The sequence below is a fragment of the Ixodes scapularis genome, unplaced genomic scaffold, assembly GCF_016920785.2.
Source record: "Ixodes scapularis isolate PalLabHiFi unplaced genomic scaffold, ASM1692078v2 PGA_scaffold7__128_contigs__length_106722199, whole genome shotgun sequence".
NCBI classification, from domain to species: Eukaryota; Metazoa; Arthropoda; class Arachnida; order Ixodida; family Ixodidae; genus Ixodes; species Ixodes scapularis.
In genome coordinates, this window is record NW_024609882.1 from 90,412,180 (window position 1) to 90,432,807 (window position 20,628).

A 20,628-nucleotide genomic window follows, 5' to 3' on the forward strand; every position below is an offset into this window, starting at 1 on the left:
CTCCTCAAGAGGCACTCGGCCACATCTACCAGGGGATTGCCAGGATAGCCGCCCCCGAAACGTTTGTTGGCCTGGCTACGTGAACTCCTCGTCATTTGGTGAGGACATGACCTGACGAGCGACCCCCAAAGACTACTGGATACGATTCCCCTTTTAACTATTTTTGAATGACTCCAGTCGAACGGAAGCACACCTTTCTTCGACCTAGGACAGTAGCACCAACACACGTGGCTTAATGTCTAAAAACTGTAGAACATTCCCAACAGGGTCTTCTTAAATGGCGTGTTCCCGTCCAGGTGTGATGGAGGCATAGCCGGAGATTCAGGGAGTGACGTCATCAGTGTATTTAGATACTTAGATGACTTTTTGGTGTTGTTCCGAACTGTTTCCAGCCGGAAGAAAGAGCGTGTGGTTGCAAACATGTTAGACGTATTCAAGGGTCATGCCAGGGGATCGAACTTCACCAGTGAAGACCCTGTTGGGGTTGTTCTACAGTTTTAGACATTAAGCTAACTTTCTCGAACTCCCACGAGTGCTGGTGCCATTGTCGTAAGGTTGAAGAAAAATGAGCTTGCGTTCGACTCGAGTCATTCAAAAATAGTTAAAAGGGGAGTCATATCCAGTAGGTTTTGAGGGTCGCTCGTCAGGCCATGTCCTCACCAAATGACGAGGAGTTCACGTAGCCAGGTCAACAAACTTTTGGAGGGCGGCTATCCTGGCAATCTCCTGGTAGGTGTGGCCGAGTGCCTCTTGAGGAGGCTGAGAAATCCGGAGCTAGTTATGGGTAGGAACTCTATGCAGAAACGGGTGGTGTTGCCCTATATCAATAAGGTGGCGCATAGGGTAAAGCAGTGGTACTCAAATGGGGGTCCGCGAAGCCCAGACTCATCAGTCAAGCCGGACAATATAAATTATCTTTTTTCGAATTGAGAAGAAACGTTCCAATTTTTGAGTGGGTTTGCTTGTGTATATATCAATAAGAGAAGTCTACTTCGCACTAGCCCTTAGATATATCCATTTAATAAATCGTTATCATAATTAACCTTAGAAATAATGGAAACAGCGCGCAAACGACAAGGCCGGGAGGAAAAGGAGTACACAGGACGAGCGCTGAACTGACAACTGAATATTTATTGAAAAGGACCCAACGAAGAAAACACCCACAAAAAAAAACACACTCGCATCACCACGTGTCCATGAAAGTAATCTCCTTCTTATGTAAATACACAGAAGTTTGACTCACGCAGTTCTGTTCCCCCTCCTTCTTTATTCCATACGCTTCTAAAATTTCCCTGGCTGTTTTTTCTGCTCCCCTCCCCATGATTGTGATCTTATTGAAATCAGGATGACATTTGCATGTTCCGCAGTGCAGGGGCAAATGCCCTCCTGCTGTTGAACTAAGCGACCAGTCATGTTCGCGTGCCCTTTGATTTATGCAACGGCCCGTTTGCCCGATGTAAACTCTTCCACAGCTTAACAGGATCCCGTTAAGCTGTGGAAGAGTTTACATCGGGCAAACGGGCCGTTGCATAAATGAAAGGGCACGCGAACATGACTGGTCGCTTAGTTCAACAGCAGGAGGGCATTTGCCCCTGCACTGCGGAACATGCAAATGTCATCCTGATTTCAATAAGATCACAATCATGGGGAGGGGAGCAGAAAAAACAGCCAGGGAAATTTTAGAAGCGTATGGAATAAAGAAGGAGGGGGATCAGAACTGCGTGAGTCAAACTTCTGTGTATTTACATAAGAAGGAGATTACTTTCATGGACACGTGGTGATGCGAGTGTGTTTTTTTTGTGGGTGTTTTCTTCGTTGGGTCCTTTTCAATAAATATTCAGTTGTCAGTTCAGCGCTCGTCCTGTGTACTCCTTTTCCTCCCGTCCTTGTCGTTTGCGCGCTGTTTCCATTATTTCTAAGCATGAACCAACTCGCCCACATCGCTACTCTGATTCATAATTAACCTATATATATCCTTTCCCTCACCACAACCGGGGTCCTCCATCCTCTTCTCCGATCCACAAGGGGTCCGCGAAACATCAAGGTTTGAGAACCACTGGGTTAAAGAAAGTAGCGCAATGCCACAACGTTCCCGTTGTTTTCTCAGCACCGACCAAGCTGGGACGCTTATGTGCGAGGGTGGAGAGGGGATTGGTTGTCAGGGCCGCACGTGATAAGAAGCATGAAAACAAGTTTGTCCCTTGTGAGTGTTTGGGGGGGGGGGGGGGGTCTACAGTAATTTCCTGACTTGTGAAAAAGTTTACATGGGCCAGACCGTTCGCTGTATTAATGATAGACTACGTGAACACGGGTGTTCGATTAGGGCATCTCCGTCAGGGAATATCGCGGTTCACTGCGACAGATGTGCTTGTTCTCCGGTTTCGGAAGATACCACGGTCCTCGGAAGACACAGTCACCAATGAACTAGGGAGATAACAGAGGCATTTTACATTTCTAAGTTAAAAGACAACTCTGTCAACGTGCCTTCGATAGATCTTTATGATTGTGAGTTTGCATTTCTAGGGGACTTTAACTTGTGACGATCATGTGACGGTCATGTGTCGTGATGTAATTGTTTGGTGTGAATACGCCGTTAGGTATTTCTTTAAAAATAAACAGTTGACAGTCAGCGCTCCGTCTGTGTACATCTTCTCTGTCCTGTGTCCTTGCTCGCGCTGTTTTACCCGTAAACATACAGTGAGCTGTCTGCATCAAGAGAAGAGCAATCTCGGTGGCCCTAAAGGTAACCTGCGGCTGCTGGATGACTTGATGTAAACGGAACCAGACTTTGCGGGCTTGGAGAGAGGTACAGAAACTATGTGATATTAAACTGAAAAGTTAATATTCTCAAATCATTATCCAATTTAAGCAAAGATTCTATGATGCACACATGCCTTTTATTTACAGTACGAAGCCAAAGGCAAACCAAGAAGTAGTCCGTTGAAATTATTGCCGAATAGAATACATTTTGGGTATTCAACTGGATGCTTTGCTTATGATTGAAAGGTTGGAATAAAAGATGCAATACTTTAATTGCGTGAAAAGCAAAGCTTTGTAACCATTATGTGCACGATTACATTCTTCAAGTCATTTTACATGTATACAGAGCATTTTATGTGAAAGCTAACAGAATTTAAAAAAAAGCCTTGAGAGTTATGTCAACGTCTTCTTCACTGCGTGTTTGTGGGACTCGGCAGACATTAGTAAAGGGGATAACTGTCACAGTATGTTGACTAATTGACCAAAATGTGTTAGCTTTGTAATTAATTGCTTTATGGGCCATGTTGCAACTGCAGTGTTAAAAGCCAAGCAAGATGAGAGGCTATCCTGATTTAATCAATTCACAAAAAGTCAAGCGGCTTCGAAATATTCATCGTCCAACTTTGGCGTTTTAATGTCAGATGCAAAAACCACATTCAGTTTGAGCTGAAGAGTTCGTGCCATTAATGGTGGGTAGAAGAGTGACGGTCCTACCAGGCACGTCGTCACAATCTCGACAATGTGTCTGGATGCATCGGCGTCATACTTCCAAGATAGTTAAGGTGCGTTCGAAGCTACCCCATCTGCACAACATCCTGAGGTCTTCTGAGCGCAAGATTTTGGAATTGGATGAAGAAAAAGCAGATTTTAGCATTGAATATCTCGAAACTTGTTGCCATTCGTAAATTGTGTCAATTGGGTGAGCCTTTATTATTCACTGCCTTTGAAACTAGAATTCAAACATGACCCCTAAAATCATTAATTAAAAGTATTATGAAAACGTTTTGGTATATTAGATATGCTTACCATACTGCGACAGTTATCCCCTTATCTGATGTCCTTCCAACTCCATAAGCACACAGTGAAGGTGGTATCCAAGTAACATTCACTCCATTTGTTTCAAAATTTCGTTCAAATCAAAATATAAAGTTTTGTATATATGTACATATATATAAATACCGGGTGCATACATGTGCATACCACCGGGCACCATCCTACGATAGAGCTCCACTTTTTCCTGACGTAAAACTGGATCAAACTGGACAAGGCCAATTTTACATAAACCCCCAGCAGGGCATGTACCAAGGATCGCCAGAAATGATTTCTCACCTCATAGAACACTCTGTACAGCTTGAAGAGAGTGGTTTGCAGTCTTTGACGGTTGGGTCTACCCACTTGGTTCAACTGGGACCTGCAATTAATTCTGATACAGCTTGCCATATACCGCAAAGTAACAAAGAGAAAGCCAGTAATACATAAGCCTACAGCACGACATGTCCCAAGGACTGCTAGAAATTCTCGCTCACCTCATAGAACACTTCATGCGACAAAACCCTGCATTAACGACCGATTGAATTTAGTATAACTGTTGGAGAAAAATAAGGATCTGTCTTCAGCGGCATCAAAACACGTGATCTAATGTAATAAGTGTGTGTTCTTACAAAACACTACTGAAATCATTCTGACTAAAGAGAATGACCACAATAAGTATATACTGAAAGAATCAATAACAATGATGAAACCTAGAAATCTGTTGAATGCCTTCCCAGCGTTTTGCCATGAAGTAAAAGAAGTTTCTTGGCCTATATTTATTTTAGTAACAGGCACGATGTCCGTCTGTATCTTTTTTAATCATAATGTTGTGCATGATATTTTCTATTTTTGTAGGTTGAAAGCTCAGGGGCATTCTCTGTTGTTTTTTAATCAAATTTACCCAGATGTTAGTAGGTTGCTTCTTTGCGTTTACTGTCTTCGGGTATACTAGTATAACTGTATAACACAGTATAACACAGAACAGTATAAGACAGTGAGGTCCAGGAAGAAACTCCCTTTGTGGAGGGGTGGGAAACAGAAGAGAAATGGTAAAAAGTGACTTCATGTCTTCCCTTATGTTTCGTCTTTTGGGTTGCCTATTCTTTTGTCTATTGAAACTTAGCTCTGTTTGACACTTCTCTGCATTTGCGTCACCCTTCAGAGAACCAGTTTTAATAAATTATTTGTGTCTAGCCTGTATAGCTAGCTTGCACCCTCGTTTTTGTTTGTGTTTATTAATAAATGAGTGTAGGATTTACTGTAAGCACAGTGTTAATGCATACAAATATTTAGCAGCATACTTTTGTTGACTAGTTCTAGGTGCTGAAGATTGGACCAGTTGGTAGCCAATAATTTAAAAAAATCATGAACAATATGGGAACAGAGGATACGAAAGCAACACAGCGCTGTGTTGATCTCCTTGTCCGTGCGATTCACATTCCGTGTTTTTAATAATACATTTTTAATATTTTCTGCTTGGTATCATCTGTATAAGGGTTCACATGAACGACCCACCTGCCATCGCATTCACTTTAGGGCAGCTCCCCCTTCCTCATGGGGCCATCGTCGAAGAAGTGCTGGGCGTGCGTCACTCCCACTCTTGTGGCGCATTTCCCTAGGCTCCCATAGGTTTCAAGCTGCTAGCCAAACCGAGTCAGGCCTCCCAGCCCTGCAGAAAATGTCAATTCCACTCTTTTAGACGCAGACACCCACATTTTGCATGTACCTGAAAGAAGCTCTAACGGAGAGGAAACCATTGGACTGGCCCTTTTTGAATGCATTTTGTTTCTTTCGCTGAGAACATACACACAAGTCACACGCTGTTGTACATTCAGTGATGCAGCTTAATTTATTAAGAGCAAGTTTTTATACAACTTCGAGCTGTTTGCGAAAAGATTCAATAGACAGTTTTAGTGGATCGTACGCTAAAGCCTTGCGTACGCAATAAAATTGCGGGTCGTGAGTGCGCTTGCGCAGAACGCAATAGAAGGGCTAGCGTATTGCGTACGCACGCAACGCTGGGGATTTTGCGAGGCGGGCTAGCGGGCTTTGCGGGACGCTCTCGAGAGATCTCGGACCCAACGTGAGAGCCAGTTTCAAGATGGCGGTTACCTCGACTGGCGCAGCAAGGGCGACGTGGTGTTTTTGAAGTTCTGTGTTACGTGAAATTGCGTGGTGTTCAGCTCGGCAATTCTTTCTGGGGCCTACCGCGGTCAAATCAGATCGCCGTGCAGCTGAAGGAGTGCACAGTGAACATGTGCGCCGCTCGGAATATGCGTCAACGCTGCGATCTGCTCAACGCTAAGCCTATTCGCACAGTTCATCGCCGACGGACGAGCGACTCTAAAAGAAATCGCCGAAGATCTCGCTATGCACTGGACATCAGGGTCATGAATTTCATTCCGCGATAGCATTGATAAAAGGTGCCGTTTCAACGGGACGATTGACGGAGGCTCCGTGTTCGAATTTGGCTACGCACTCTTCAGCCTGGTTCACTCAGTTGCGTTTGACTGCGTTCGACTGCGTTGCGGCAGCGAGAAACCAGGACATCCTTTCTACTTATATCGTGTGCTAAGATGATTCTTTGAATTGGATTGCACGCTTCATACGAAGCACAAATGTGCCGGTGACTCGCTTTCGGTTCTCAATGCAACGCAGTCAAACGCAGTCAAACGCACTCAAACGCAAGTGTCTGAACCGGCCTTTACTCGTAGCCTCTGTACCCCGCAGAAAAGCGGGCAGCTGCGGCTTGGTTTAGTTTGAAATAAAATGATTGGACACGTTTTCATTTTCAATATTGCTTTCCAGGAGCATGGTTGGGCTATAAGCACGCGAAATTCTGCAGCTCTAGCAAATCTAACCAAGATCATGCGCGGTGTTCACTCGAAAACGTAACGCACAACTAAATTCGGTCCGAGCAGGTCATTTTTAGCGTACGCTATGCTATTGCGTATTGTGTACGCAAGAGCCAGCAACGCTATGCTAAAACTGTCTAATGAATCGGTTGGACATAAATGGCTGCTTTGAACTCTCCTATATATTTACACATTACCTGATGTCATAAAAACAGTAGAGCAGAGTAGGGCTGTACTGCATCAATTACGAATTTATAACCAATTAATAGTTGGCATTTATTTATTTATTACTATTCGCTATTAGTCTGACGGAAAAAATATCCGGGCGAGTTGGCACGATGGTAGTCTTTCAACTCCATCGAATATTCAGGTTTGACATTAGCGTTTCAATTAGTTGTTTTCCACCTTTTATCATGCTTTTCTTAGCTGCTCTGCTTTTTGTAAGGGCTTTCGCCACCACTAAAAAACGTGACATCAAAACTTTTTTTTTTACATCACACAATCCTGAACCTGAAAGTGTGCCGGTTCGGCAAACGCGAAAAAACCGCACGTCTCCACGGCACAAGCATTAGCTAAGGCAAAAAAAAAAATCATGCTGCTCGCTCTTGTAAGTTTTTACATTCAAACTTCTTCTTTTTTTACATCACACAATTGTGAACTTGGAAAGTGTGCTGGTTCGACAAACGCGGCGAGACCGCACGTCTCCACGGCACAAACAGTAGCTTAGGCAAAAAAAAAAAAAAAAAAATTCCTGCTGCTCGCTCGCTCCCGCGTTAAGAAACAAATCGGTGGCGATCGGTTGTTGGTACAAGACGTCGGAACTAGCATGACCTGTGAATAACACTTTGGGATGGCTATTGAATGCTTGAACGTCCATCAGACGGCACTTGAACGCTCCGCAAAAGCGTCGTCGGAGGAGCGTCATTGGACGGCGCCCTTAACATCCCCATGGTTCCGCCGCACGGGAATCCTCTTACACTGCGGAGCGAGACACAGGTTTCGAAGAAGATACGCTCTTTTTAAATAACAAAATAACACAAGACAGAAGCATAGTTAAAATAAAGCACAGCTTAGCAAGCACACGGTACACGACAAAGTTTGAAACAGCAGCCCACTTCGCAGAAACAAAAGAATGTTGCTTACCGGCGTTTGCACGAGTAGTCCATGCTGTCCTGAACTTACGGGCGTTGGCAAGAAGCAGAGTCTCCCAGCTCTCAATCATTGCTTGCTACTCTTGGACACGGTATTCATAAGGAAAATATCTAAAATATCCGCTAAAACGTCTATCACGTAAAAAGAAAGGAGCTCAATTCCCGAAGCCTCTGTAACACCATCGGCCACTCAAGTTCGGCAGCCCAACGGAAGCTGATTGCAAAAGGCAGCCGGCAATGGCCAGGCGGCGCCACGAGAGTACTGCATTCAGCGCCACAAACGGAGGCGTCTCTGTTAATGGGGTGGCCAGTTTGCCCGTCGGGTCGTTGCGAGCGGCGGCGACCCCGGTTTCAGCAGTCCCTGTGAGCACCTGCGTTCTGCGTGCCATGTCCCTGGTTCGTTTATGCGTTTTTTAAGACCATCGGGAGCCTGTCCAAGTGTTGAGAGAATATTCTAGAGCCGTCATTTGGACACCAGTTTCAGTTGTCTTCACCACTTGTGGCTGCCCGATCGGTCTATGCTTCGCTCGTCTCCCAGGAAGTGACACAACACAAGGAGAAGGCAGCGAATGGGTTTATTGTACATCCCGGTTGCCCGTCTTCGAGAGCCGGCAGTCCGGACCCGCCGACCCTAGTTGTCGCCCGTCGTTCAGAGCTCACAGCCTGAGCCCGTGCCCAAGCCTGCGGGTCGCCCTTCCCACGCCAGCGCTGCGTAGGCTAGCTGTTCCGGGCTATCACAGCCAGAGTCTCGCTGCGGAACCACTCCGGGATCGTCATAGACTAGGCCAGTATGGTCAGGGTTCGCCGCTTCTGCCGGTCCTGACCCGAACTCGCTGGTGGAATGCTGCCGGGAATCGCCATGGGCCAGACCAGCCAGAACGGCTCTATCGGTTCTGCCCGGCCCCAGCCTCGTGCAGCACGCTCTTCCTCTTTCCTCACCGGCTGGCACCCGCTCGCGCCTCGCTCGGCCGTCCTCTCCTCCCGACGCCCACACACACTAGAATAAAATTTGGGTAGTTAGAACCAAACTCTGCACGCTACAGAACCGTACGCACATTGCAAAGCCTGGTGTAAAATGGCAACAGGCAACAAAGTGTACGCGTGAGAACGATATTTACGCTTCACACGAGATTTTTCTAAAGAAAAACTTTAGCATCCTGCTTTCTGCACGCCTTCACATTTGTTATCACACTCGGCATTAAATTTGGTTGCTGAAACAAACAAAACTTTGTGCTACGAAAATACACTATTTGAAAACTCGCCGGTTTGGAAGGTTCTGGTTGCGACCACGCGTGCCGAATGGCATTAGGAGTGCCGGAACGGGCCGATCGCCCGATTCTCGACGTCACAGCGAAGCAACAATCGGCCCGATTGTTCCTATAGTATTTCCCTAATTCGAAGTATGTGGCTGTCAAATCGACTCGTAATACAGCTTCCATAAATATGTTATTTCGCCGAGTAGTCTGCCAAGTGAGTTCGCCCGACCACTTTCCAAGCCTTCACATATAATTTCGTTTACTTCCCCCCCCCCCCCCCCCCCCCAATAGTTACTGTAAAATTCACTTACTTGTTGCGTCGCACTGCAGTAATTCACTTCTGTTGCCGTGTCGCTTCCAAAGATCTCGAAGGGAAGCGGTGAAGTTTGACGCTTGAGTCACCTTCGCGATTGTGGCCGTCTTTCATGCAGCAGTAGCGACGTTTATTTTTTTGGGCGAACTCTAGGAGTAGGCGAAATGTCACAGGAGCCCGGTGAGCTTATAGAGACGTGAAGTTGGGACATACTTTTACGAAAGACGGTTCCAAAAAAGCTCACGCTGATCCGAAATGCAACGTTCACACGCGGTTTCTGGAAGCGCCCGCCCTCAGTCCCCGCGTCCCGCGCAGGCCTGGCCTACCCAGTTTCTTTATTTTGCAGCCGCTAGATGGCGCAACGTGTAGCGGTAAACTGCATTGCAGGTTGCCTATAGCCAATACCACCTAGAAGACAAGGCCTGCGCATGACGTTTCGTTAGTAGATCCCCGACCCGCCCCAAGCGGCAAACACCCCGAAGCTTGACGAGAGCATATATGGGCCGCTTCAGAACTACGGCTGCGTTCCAAATCTTACCCAAATGGATCCGAGTTACTGCGACGGGTCGTGTCACGTGACAAGACAGATATTCAAAAACGCTGGACGCGGGTATACGTTTTAGAACGCCAAGGTATGAACACCTTATCCTGGAGTAAGATCGAGTAAATTTTGGAACACGGCCAACTACGTCGCATTCACTTGCGGTCACAGCTGCGTGCGCGTCTGCTGTGCGCGAGCTGATTGCGAGCTTCCAGGTCATTTGTAACGTGCATGCGAACACTCTCTCGGCCAGAAGCGCCGGCTAGCACGCGCTCCTGGCTTTGGGACGAGCATTTCTCGAGCGTGCGCTCGTTCTGCCTAAGAACGCTTCAAAGAAGCCACCTCGAGCTCTCGTGCTTCTGGCATTGGCTGCGTTCTCTGCTTAGGAATGAACGGAGTATGAACAGCGCCCTCAAAAATGGCGTCCAGTGCCAGCGTCCAGCGCCCAGCGGAGGGCTTTGCGGCCTTTCGCACAGCAGTAAGGCACTTTCACTCGTGCATTTGACGCTCCACGTGAACGTCTATACTTCATCGTATGCTATAGCAAAAGACACTCGACATGAGCATCTGTTTCATTACCTGCTACACAAACCACTGAAGCAGTCAATGGAGCAGACGATGTTGCAGACGATGTAGCAGACGATGTTGCTCATCCGGGCTAGCTAGGGGGCGCTGAGGGGATCTACTAGTGATGACGTTTAGAGGAGGAAACGCGCAGGCCTTGTGTTCTAGGTGGTATTGCTATAGCGATGGTCTTCCGCAGTCTTCAAGAGTCTCTTTTCTTTTTTCTTTTTTTTATTGTTTTAGAATGATACTAAGCAGATTAATATTATGTTAGTAACAATAAGAATGCCACTAGAATAATATTGTAAAACCCTACAAATAGTTAGTAAATCTGAGGTTTTATTTAAACTGTATGTTGTTTCTTTTTTGTGTAAACCGAAACAGAAACTAACTCAAGCAACGTTTACATTTCCTTCGTCGTATTTGTTTCTGTGTGTGTGCGTGTATGCGCGTGCGTTTGTTTGTGCTCGCGCGTGTGGATGTGTCCGCGTGCATGCGTCTGTGCGTCTCTGCTTGTGCGTTGCGTGCGTGTGCGTCTGCGAGCGGGCGTGCGCTTGCGCGTGTGCATGCGTGTGTACGTGCGTGCACGCGTGCATGAGTGTCACCGCGAGCGCGCAAGCGTCTGTTTGTGCGTTCTATTGCACTGAGCCAACAAGGAAACCAACTGGATGTCCCTGGACATTGTTAAAACACTAACTTATTGATTATTATTATTTGCTACAATAAATGTTGCAAAAACTAAGGCAATTATTTTCCGCGCAAAAGTACAAGCTGCACCAGCAACTTGCCGGGAGGGCTCTCTTTTGCCTCACGAGATGTGGAAATTGTAAAAAATGCTAAGGTGCTTGGCGTAACTTTTAATGAACATATGCTGTGGGATGAGACGGTGCAGGACATAACCATAAAGCTCTCAAAGGTTGTAGGCGTTTTATATAAATACCGTAATATCTTACCCCCCTCGATAATCCTGGTTATATATCACTGCCTGTTCTGCTCATATTCCGATCATTGTTTCCTGGTTTGGGGTACCACTACGAACACGAACGTTCGGTGACTTTTTATAATGCAAAAGAGGGCAATGCGAATAATATGTAATGTAGCGTATGATCACTCGACGAAATCTTTGTTTAAAAAGCTTGACACGTTAAAAATCACCAATTACTATAGTTACAAGCTTTTGATGTCATATGACTGATCATTAAACAACTCTGTTAGCGTTTTTAATTCAGTCTCAGGTTTGGAGTCGCGAGACGCAACATACAGCACTCATCATTCTCGAAACTGGGCCGCACCGCGCTCCAGAACCACTTATGGTGACCAGAGACTGGCTTTTACTCTCCCAAGGATTTTAAACAACCTTGGAGCAAAGGGAATTTCCGTGGCCAACACAAGCAAAAAGGAAACTCGTGACCTATTTGAGTGATCTATTGAATAGGTGTTGTCATGTTTTGAAGGTGCAGAGGCAATTGCGTATATATTTTTCAAAGTCAATGTGCATTGTAGTGCATGTGCTCATTACTATAAACTCTTGGAGCAAGCGTGTGCTACTCTGAATTATGTTTACCTTGTTTAAACCTTCACTCGATTACCTCTATTGCCTCTATATATGTTGCATTGTTCTTTCACTCATATGTTGTGTTTCTTCTGCGGATGTAAAGAGGAGGCGGGGGCTTCGTCAAGTAGCGACATGGTGCTTGTTTTCCTGCCTTCCCCTCTCAGGTGGAGAGGAAATAAAATTGATTGATTAATTGATTGATTATTATCATTATTTTATTATTATTGTTGTTGTTGTTGAAACATAGCCCTAAGTCTTTAGTCTGAGGGCCATAGAATTTTTTTATAGGTGGGTAAAGAAGATGTATTGGTTCCCAGTCTTTCGAATCGGGATCACAGAACTTTGTATAGGCGAGAAAAGAAAATTAATTGGTTCCCAGTCTTTAGACACAGGGCCCTAAACTTTTCTATAGCTGGCTGTAGCTGTATTTATAAATTTCTGAGGAGGACCATGCAAAGCTACAGGGGGTGATGGCCTGTCATTGAATTTTCTCATAAACGACCATAGACCATTTTTGCATATGACGTCTCGGACTGGTTTATTATGGGTTTTGCCTCTTTATGTGTGTGAGTTTTTGTGCATGTCATCATATTCTCAAATGAATAATTTACCCAGGTTGACATGGTCATGTGACAGGTTCTAGCAGCATGTCATAAATATTTGTCAAACATTTTTACTATATTTTGATTTCATGTTGTCAGATATAAAGTCGAGACTAACTTATTTTCTTACTGTTCACTTCCATCAATAAATATTTGTGAAAAATGCGAGTATTGACATTTCACCCGAGTTTCCATTTTTTGAGCATGGAGTGATTTAAAAGAAAATTATATGTTAACTCATATATAAAATTTTGATTACAGACGTAAAAATTGTATGCAAAATAGGCACTTCATTATCAGCTATTTGCATGAATTACAACCGACATTATAAAAAAAAACTAGACTGCTAACAACTGTTGCTTTTCAAGCAGAAATCTTATCTTTACATTATGGACAGAGCCATATATAAGCTTTCCAAAACCATTTCATAATATTTATTTAGCACCCTCTTTTACACCCCTCTCACACCCTCACTAAATGTAGGGTGTAACACAAAACAGCACCTCTTTCGGTAAAATTAGGAGGGTGTTTTCCTAGATTTCGGGGTGTTAAAAGTGTGTGCCGCGGCAAAAGAACGACGCCACTAGTGGAGTCTGCTCGGACGTCTCAGTAAACTGTTCAACAAGTGAACGCCTAGTTCAATGGATAACAGAAAACTTCGAGGAACCATCGGCTTCGGGTAGCACCGCGTAACAGCTTCCAGTGTGTCGGTGGAAAGCAGAACTTGGTAGTGCCCAGGCTTCCGCATTGCGTTTAATCAACAAAGAGGTAAGAAGATCTAAATATACTTTATTGGGGATCGATAACTTTGTAAAAGCATATTTATTCTGGATGACAGACTGTGCGGCGACAAAGTGCAGATGAACTGTGGGGAGAAGCCTACACACAAACAAGCCACTCGTGGATAATTTGCTGAGGCGTTGACACTACTCGCCCAGTTTTGTTCAGCGTAGATTTGCCTAAAGCTTGGATCTTTCAGTCTTAGAGAGGACTTCACGTACTCTACAGATTCCTTGATCCGTAGAGTACGTGAAATCGTATGCCATGGTTTAACTGAATTTCTCGAGAGGGCGTCAGCCGCGGTGATCCGTTTATCTGGGACGTTCGAAATGGTGTAGGTGTACCTCATTGGACGCATTCGCATTCCCCGGAATCGAGGCGCTAAGTTGTCAAGTGTCTTGAATCCAAAAACGGAAACCAGATATGTGTGGTCAGTTTCGTGTTGCAAACTTCTCGCGAGCAGGAAGTCTCAAAATTTTACAAATGTCCAAACTGGGGCCAGGCCTTCGATTTGAATTCGGGAGGGGCGGCGCTTGGTGTCAGGAAGGACTCTTGATGCCTAACTTTTGCCGCATGGCGGCACCCAATCCGCACGAGGACGCGTCTGCCGTCCCCACTTCCCTCTTGTAGCGGTCGCAGATGCCGAGAGCAGTGTGTAATGACAAGACGGGATTCTGCTCTTAGAAAGCTTTCTCTTGAAGGTTTTGCCAAGCACAAAGTTCCGCTTGGACGACGTCTGTTAAGACTGCAGTTTGGGCGAGTTGGTAGCGCATAATCCACGTACCAGCGCACAGGTAGACAGTCACTCACTAGATCCAGGCACACAAAAAATGCACTCGCCCAACCTGTTGTATTTAAAGGTTAGATTTCTAAAACGTCGTGGCCTTTTCTGTGCCTTGCGTTGAACCCACAAGATTTTATCACTATGATAGCCATATTCATCTGCCAATTACGCTCCTTCGGGTACTGCGTTCGAGTACACATGCTGCATCCGATGGGGTGCCAATGACAGCATAATACTGAAAAACACTATAAGCCTATTGGCTCTTCGTTGGAAGTGGTATCCAATTTATACAGTGGGATGCGAATGACTGTCCAATATGAAACAACAATTGAATCCGAATGAAACTTTAATGGAAGTGGTTTCCAATGTATCCCTTGGGGTGCCAATGACCGTCCAATATTAGGCGACATTGAAAGCTCATTGGCACCAGATTAGATGTGGTTTGCAATTTATCGAATGGGATCCCAATGCATTCCCAATATTGGTCATAGAAAGGATAAAGTGGGCCGATGATAGCCCTATTTTCCAAGATATTTCCAACATTGGCCAAATGGCCTGTTCTGCCTGGGATATTTTGGGTTTTGCCTGTTTTGTTCAGTTTATGATTAGTTCCTTTTGGTGAATAGCGTGGCTGCACTTTACATTAATTTTTAAAAACTTCTTTGTTGGAAGGGGTGCTATAAGGCAATATTTTTATGTGAATTGCCCATGTAACGTCCTTTGCAGCTTCCAACGATTCCTCAGACCTCCCTGAATCGACCGAAGAGGGTGGGTGCCCCTTTTTGTTTTTCTCTGCGAACTTTCCGTTACAACGGTGCATATATCGTAATGCGTGTGAATTTCTCATTTTTCAGAAACATGGTAAGTCTAAATATTAAAAAAAGTGAACGTGTCACCACTTTCAGAGCAATATCTATGAGCACTGCCTAAAAAGTGCCCTAAATAGTACTAGTACGGGTGATCTAATGATTTGATATTTTTGATTCTTCATCATGTCCAAAGTATATATTCAGCTTAGATCAAAGAAGAACTATTAATGATGGTAGTCCGTGAATTATGTTTCCGAATAAATGTGAGATGGTAATTTTTTAAAATCTTTTTATGCTGGCAACCAATTTTCCTGCTTTGATTCCTAAATAAATATTCCAACGTTAAATAGCGTCACACGAGTCACATTCTGTATTTTAATATACGCATATGGGAAACTCCCTGATGCTTCGACTGGAAGGCATAGAGAGAAATATATTTACAAAAGTCATTGGAAGTAACTACGAACGAAGTTATTTTCTGATGTATCACACAGCTCCCCAAAGAAAAGAGGTGTTTCCCGAGCACAAGAAACTCGACCTACATATTTTGAAACGAGAAATTTCCACAACAAAAATTCTAAATTTTGAAGCATCACTACGATAGACTCTAAAACGTATTTCTGAGCTGAATTAGATTTGTCATCAGCAAAGAACAAAAATTTTTTTTTATTCTTTTGAGCAGTATGAATACTTTATATCGCACAATTTTCAGATCAAAGAGCAGATGCCAAATTCTGTCAACTAAAGGAAACGGATAGTGTTATTAGCACACTGATTGGAATCACGATAATTGCTAAGATAATAAACGATAAATGCCCATACAGCCGATGTTTTCCTGCAGATTATTTTTTTAGCAAGGCTTCGCTAACTTTTCTTTTTCTTTTGTTGTCCGTGCGATTTCCGCTTAATGAGTGGGCTGTATTGTGCATTCACTGTGCTTTATAGACAACCCATTGCCTTTAAGTATATCGAGGACCCTTTATGCTTTGACTATAATATACAATATGTTAAATTTTATTTCGAACATACTTTAAAAAAAGGGGGGGGATTTCGCCAAGTGCCGTCTTCACGATGCATTTATCAAGCTCTTCGCACATTATGCATAAGAGAATGATCATGGTTGTAATTCGGCCAATTTACTAAAATTGGTGAAATAAATCCTGTATTTTCGAATTTAAGAGTAGTGTTAACCTAGCGTTATTTTCGGCAAATCCTATTAAAGCCAGACCGAATAAATGTATGCGCACAAATGTAAGAGTTTTCGAGATACTATTTGATTAATGTTGCCATTGTTAGCCCGATCTGAAAATTGACTGCGGAGACAGTGCCGCAACCTCTGCCCACACTGAGGCCAAGAAAAATGACGAAGTCGTTTTAGTCACGTTGTCGCTTGTGTCGTCGGCGCATCCACCAGGGGCGCGCTGCAATGTTACTACATTACGTCAGTCATAGAACTCAGGCGGAGGAGGTTATCCCCCTCACTCCCTTCAATCCGTCTGCCGTTGCTAGAAGTGCCATCTATGCTCTCGTTTCAAAACTGTGTGCTCCATAGAGTAGGGTGAAACGCCATCTAAACTCTATGTTTTGAAACATGCGTATTGTCTATGATTTTATAGACCTTTCGAAAAAGAGCTCAGACGCCGGCGCGATTTCGGTCTATACGCCAAAGACTTCTCCCACCATCTCTGGATCGTGAAAACCCACTCAGCGCGACTCTCCTCCTGCACTGTGCGTTCAGGGCTTGCCGTCCGATCTTGAAAGTTATTTATTAGCGAGTTTTAGTAGACCGTATTTCCGCCTCTGCTACGATGAAACCGCTACTGCGCCTGCGCGCCGATGACCTTGGCTGTCGAGTCCCCGGTAACAGAGACGCTTAGCGGAGGGAGAAACACGGTCTACTAAAACTCGCTATTATTTGCCTCTTCAGGACGCTTACTTTTTTTGTGTTGTGTTCCACCGTGAAAATCAGGAAACATCCGGGCTCTTAGCCTGCTCGGCCTTCACAGAAAACGAGGGGAAATATCAACCGTCGAACGGACCACGACGCGGGCTGTCCGGCGCTTTTCGATGATTATCTTCGCTGCGATAATCTTTGGAATCCTTCAAGGTCTTCGCGACAAATAGCTCGTCGGGTGCGGGGTGGGGGACAATTCAGACACTTCCGTTTCATTGGTTCGCTGATGCGCAAAAACCAAGCTCTCTTCAAAACGCACTCTAAAACAAGTTTGGATTTCGTCCGTTTGTCGCAAAGGGAGGGTCCTCGACACAGTAAATTGGATAGGATGTGTCAGTGGAGGTCTTTTGGCAATAAACCCTGTTCGGTTTAATCGGCACTTTAGGGTAGGTACAATAGGCTGTTTGATACATGAGACTTGCTGAACTTTTTTTTTTTTTTAACTTTGAATACTTATGCGTTTTGGCTATATTGTCAGTTCGAAACTTTTAATCACTTAACCCTCTGCTGCATGAATTATTAAAACGCTTCCTTAAAAATTATTTTCTTCACAATATTAGAATTAAAGTCGATGCATACATTTGTGAAAAAAAAATTCACGTTTATTGCAAGTGTTTTTAGCAAAAAAACAAATGTTTACCATATATGGCACACTATGCACATGAGACGCCATTCTTGGTACGTAGCGTTAAATCAGCGTTCTCTATGCTGTGTGAAAAGACACGAAACAGTTATTTCTATCATTCAAACACAGGTGAACCTTGCACTTGGAACAACGCACGGACATTTTTTTTAACACAACATATGCTTCAATCTTTGACTTTTATCGTAAAACTCTGGCCAGTGGGCCACTTTATCGGTTCGGTCACCTTTACCAGGTGCACTTTCCGCTGGTCCACGAGCATTCTTCGATTGGGGCTGTGCTTGAGGGTTGTGGTAGGATGGCCTTACAGGTCTCTTGTTGGGTATAGACTTGTTCTGACGGGCCAGGCTTTCGGAAACTTCTGTTTTGAATTCTGCAAGTGCAAGGACCTCTTGATTCTCAAGCTGGGCCTGTGCCCTTCGGTAAAAAAGCCACCCGGCTACAACTGAGAGATCAAGCATCTGTGTGAAGATTCTGAAGTACCATTTCTTTGACCTTATGTGGATACGGTAGAGGCCAAGGAGAGAGTCAAGGAGGTCTGCAGCTCCCATGTGCTTGTTGTACGTTTGTACAATATCGGGACTGTCGATATCCGTGAAACCCTTTTTAACGGAGGACCAGCGCTTTGCTTTTTGCACTGGAGATTGCCGCTGAAAGTAGAAAGGAACGTCACTGCGCGATTGTCAAACGAGCGCACGCAGGAGAGATCAAAGCCGTCCAGTTCGCCCATTAGTTCCTCTAAAGAGCCTCTTCCTTTTTTCCTTAGCTCTTTTTCGGACTTCAACTGACAACCTCGCAGCCTGTTTGCCCGGACAGTCCCTAGCGATCGTATTTCGGCTTTGGCCAGCGTTACTTGCAGCTTCGGGCTAGCAAAATTATTGTCGAAGTAGACCTTGTGCTTGACATGATGTGGGACCGATCTAGTGAGGCGAAGACTGACGGTTCCGCTGCACCGCAGTCGGCAGCTTTGTCTACACCGATATTCTCTTGGCCACTGTAGAGTTCAAAGTTATAAGGGATGCGAGTGACTCTTGATAAGACAAATATTTCGTACCCCCCATCGATGCGGTTCTTTGGGTTATATAGCTTTAGTGCACTCCTTTCCTTGATCGCGCAATTTTGCTCATTCACCGAAAGGTCTTCTTAAAACGGGATTGAGAGACAGCGTTGTTTTACGCTTTCTATCAAAGGCCGGATCTTGTGTTGCCTGTCGTAACCGTCTTGTCCTTTCGGCACTGGTGTGAGATTGTCAGAAAAGTGAAAAAAAAAAAAAAACTTCACCCCTTCCCATCGGTTCACAGGCATCAAACTTGCAACTTGAGCAACATAGAATCTTGGGCTCCCACACATCCTGGTTCGTGGCAGTTGGATCGGGGACATCCACAATAGAGAACCAATGAAAACCTCTGCGTCCGCTTCGGTCAGCAAAAGGGGCTTTTGAGGCCTCGATTAGGCCGAATAAAGGCACGTCTGTTCAGTGATCACACGAAAACGTTCAGGCGTAAATATGTGTTGAAAAAGGTCGTACGTACTTTCCAGCTCCAGAACTGACGAAGGCAAATAGCTGTTACCAATGAACATCAACTCAGACTCGTCGATACTCAGATGACCATGCTTCCACACAATTCGGTTTTGATTGTTATTGCGGCTGGACCTTGTGGGAAGTGTAGATAATCCAGAATCTGTATCGCTGTCCGACTCGCCTGCTGAAATGTTTCCCTGATCTGAAACGAAAAAACAACTCTGTTTTTTGAGCTGAGTTCAGAAACACAAGAACAAGTTGAACTTGTAAAAAGTGTCTATAGGACAACTAGAGACCGCAAAATACGTTGAACATTCACATGGAACACATTCCGCTGACGGCTCGCCTCACAGGGGGTTTCATGCACTGTACCTCTCACCTGAGTTGTAGCCGCGACTGTTTCAGTAGTCATCTGGTTAGATTATTGAATTCTACTGTCATTAGTAAGGCCACCTAAGCACCATCAACCGCACCTAAGCTCTGCCCAAAACGACCTAGAGCTGGAAGGTTTGCGTGGGCAGGCATCATTCAAAACGAAGCGCCTATCAATCGCTGCAAATCACTAACACGTGTTGCTTTTTTTCTCCAACTTACATGGTAGTTCATCTCCATCCGACTCGGACAGGTCGGAGTCCTCGCTTTCAGATAGAGTTTTGCGGCTGCCGGCGCAGCCCGCAGGAAGAGCACTTTATGGCACAGCTTTGATTTCGAATGGCACCGGCACCCGGTGTGCAGAGTGTTCCGAATTTTGCACACGACCATTTTTATCCCAAAGCCCTAGTTGCGCACAAAATAGGGCAGTCTAACATTGAATATATAATGTTGAAATATCACACTAAATAGGTATATTTTTAAAACTAATCTGTATGTATACATATTGACAAAAAAACAGCAAAAACTGCAGTTTGGGAGAGACTTTAGCGTTCACGCCCAAAGAAAACCCTTCAGCCTTGCATATCTCTCCATAGATGGCGCCACCTGCTCTGAGCCAAATATGGACTATTATGACCATAGGGCCCCGCGCTTGTTTTTGACGCTCAGACTTCGAATTTTTTTTTTTTTTTGTGGAGCTCAATAAATTTTATGTTTCAAATATTGAACACTATGCAAGGGTTAAGACTCTAGTAGGTTGACACGGCTGAGTGTATGGCGGACTAAAAAATCTGCGTAAAATTAAAGAAACATTCTGGTTGCATTATTTTTTATTTGTTCTGACGACAAAATGCTTTCTCAAAAGCACCAAAAAAATCTGCCTAATATAAAACATTAAAAAACGAGCCGAAATTGCTGCTGCCGCCATGCTGATTTTCGGGAAAATACGTTAGCATTTTACGCAGCGGTTATGTGACTCAAAGCATGGCGCTTGCAGCACCTTAGCCTTTTTCTGCTAGGCGAACATTTCCAGAAACCACTCCTGTCCCTAGTACAAGCACATCAGGTCACTTAGCGTGTGCATGAGAGATGACAACCGCATTAGATTGGCTGGTTATGGACAGCGACATAATAA

General features: G+C 44.6%; 1 long non-coding RNA gene across 1 annotated transcript; it reads right to left on the reverse strand.

The window, feature by feature from the left end:
• Positions 1-17,609: 17,609 nt before the first annotated feature.
• LOC121833339 lies at positions 17,610-19,849 on the reverse strand. Its single transcript, XR_006076645.1, has 3 exons — positions 19,716-19,849; positions 19,132-19,323; positions 17,610-18,249 (listed from the first exon to the last, which is right to left on the reverse strand). It is a non-coding gene; the product is annotated as an uncharacterized LOC121833339 (long non-coding RNA).
• Positions 19,850-20,628: the final 779 nt, after the last annotated feature.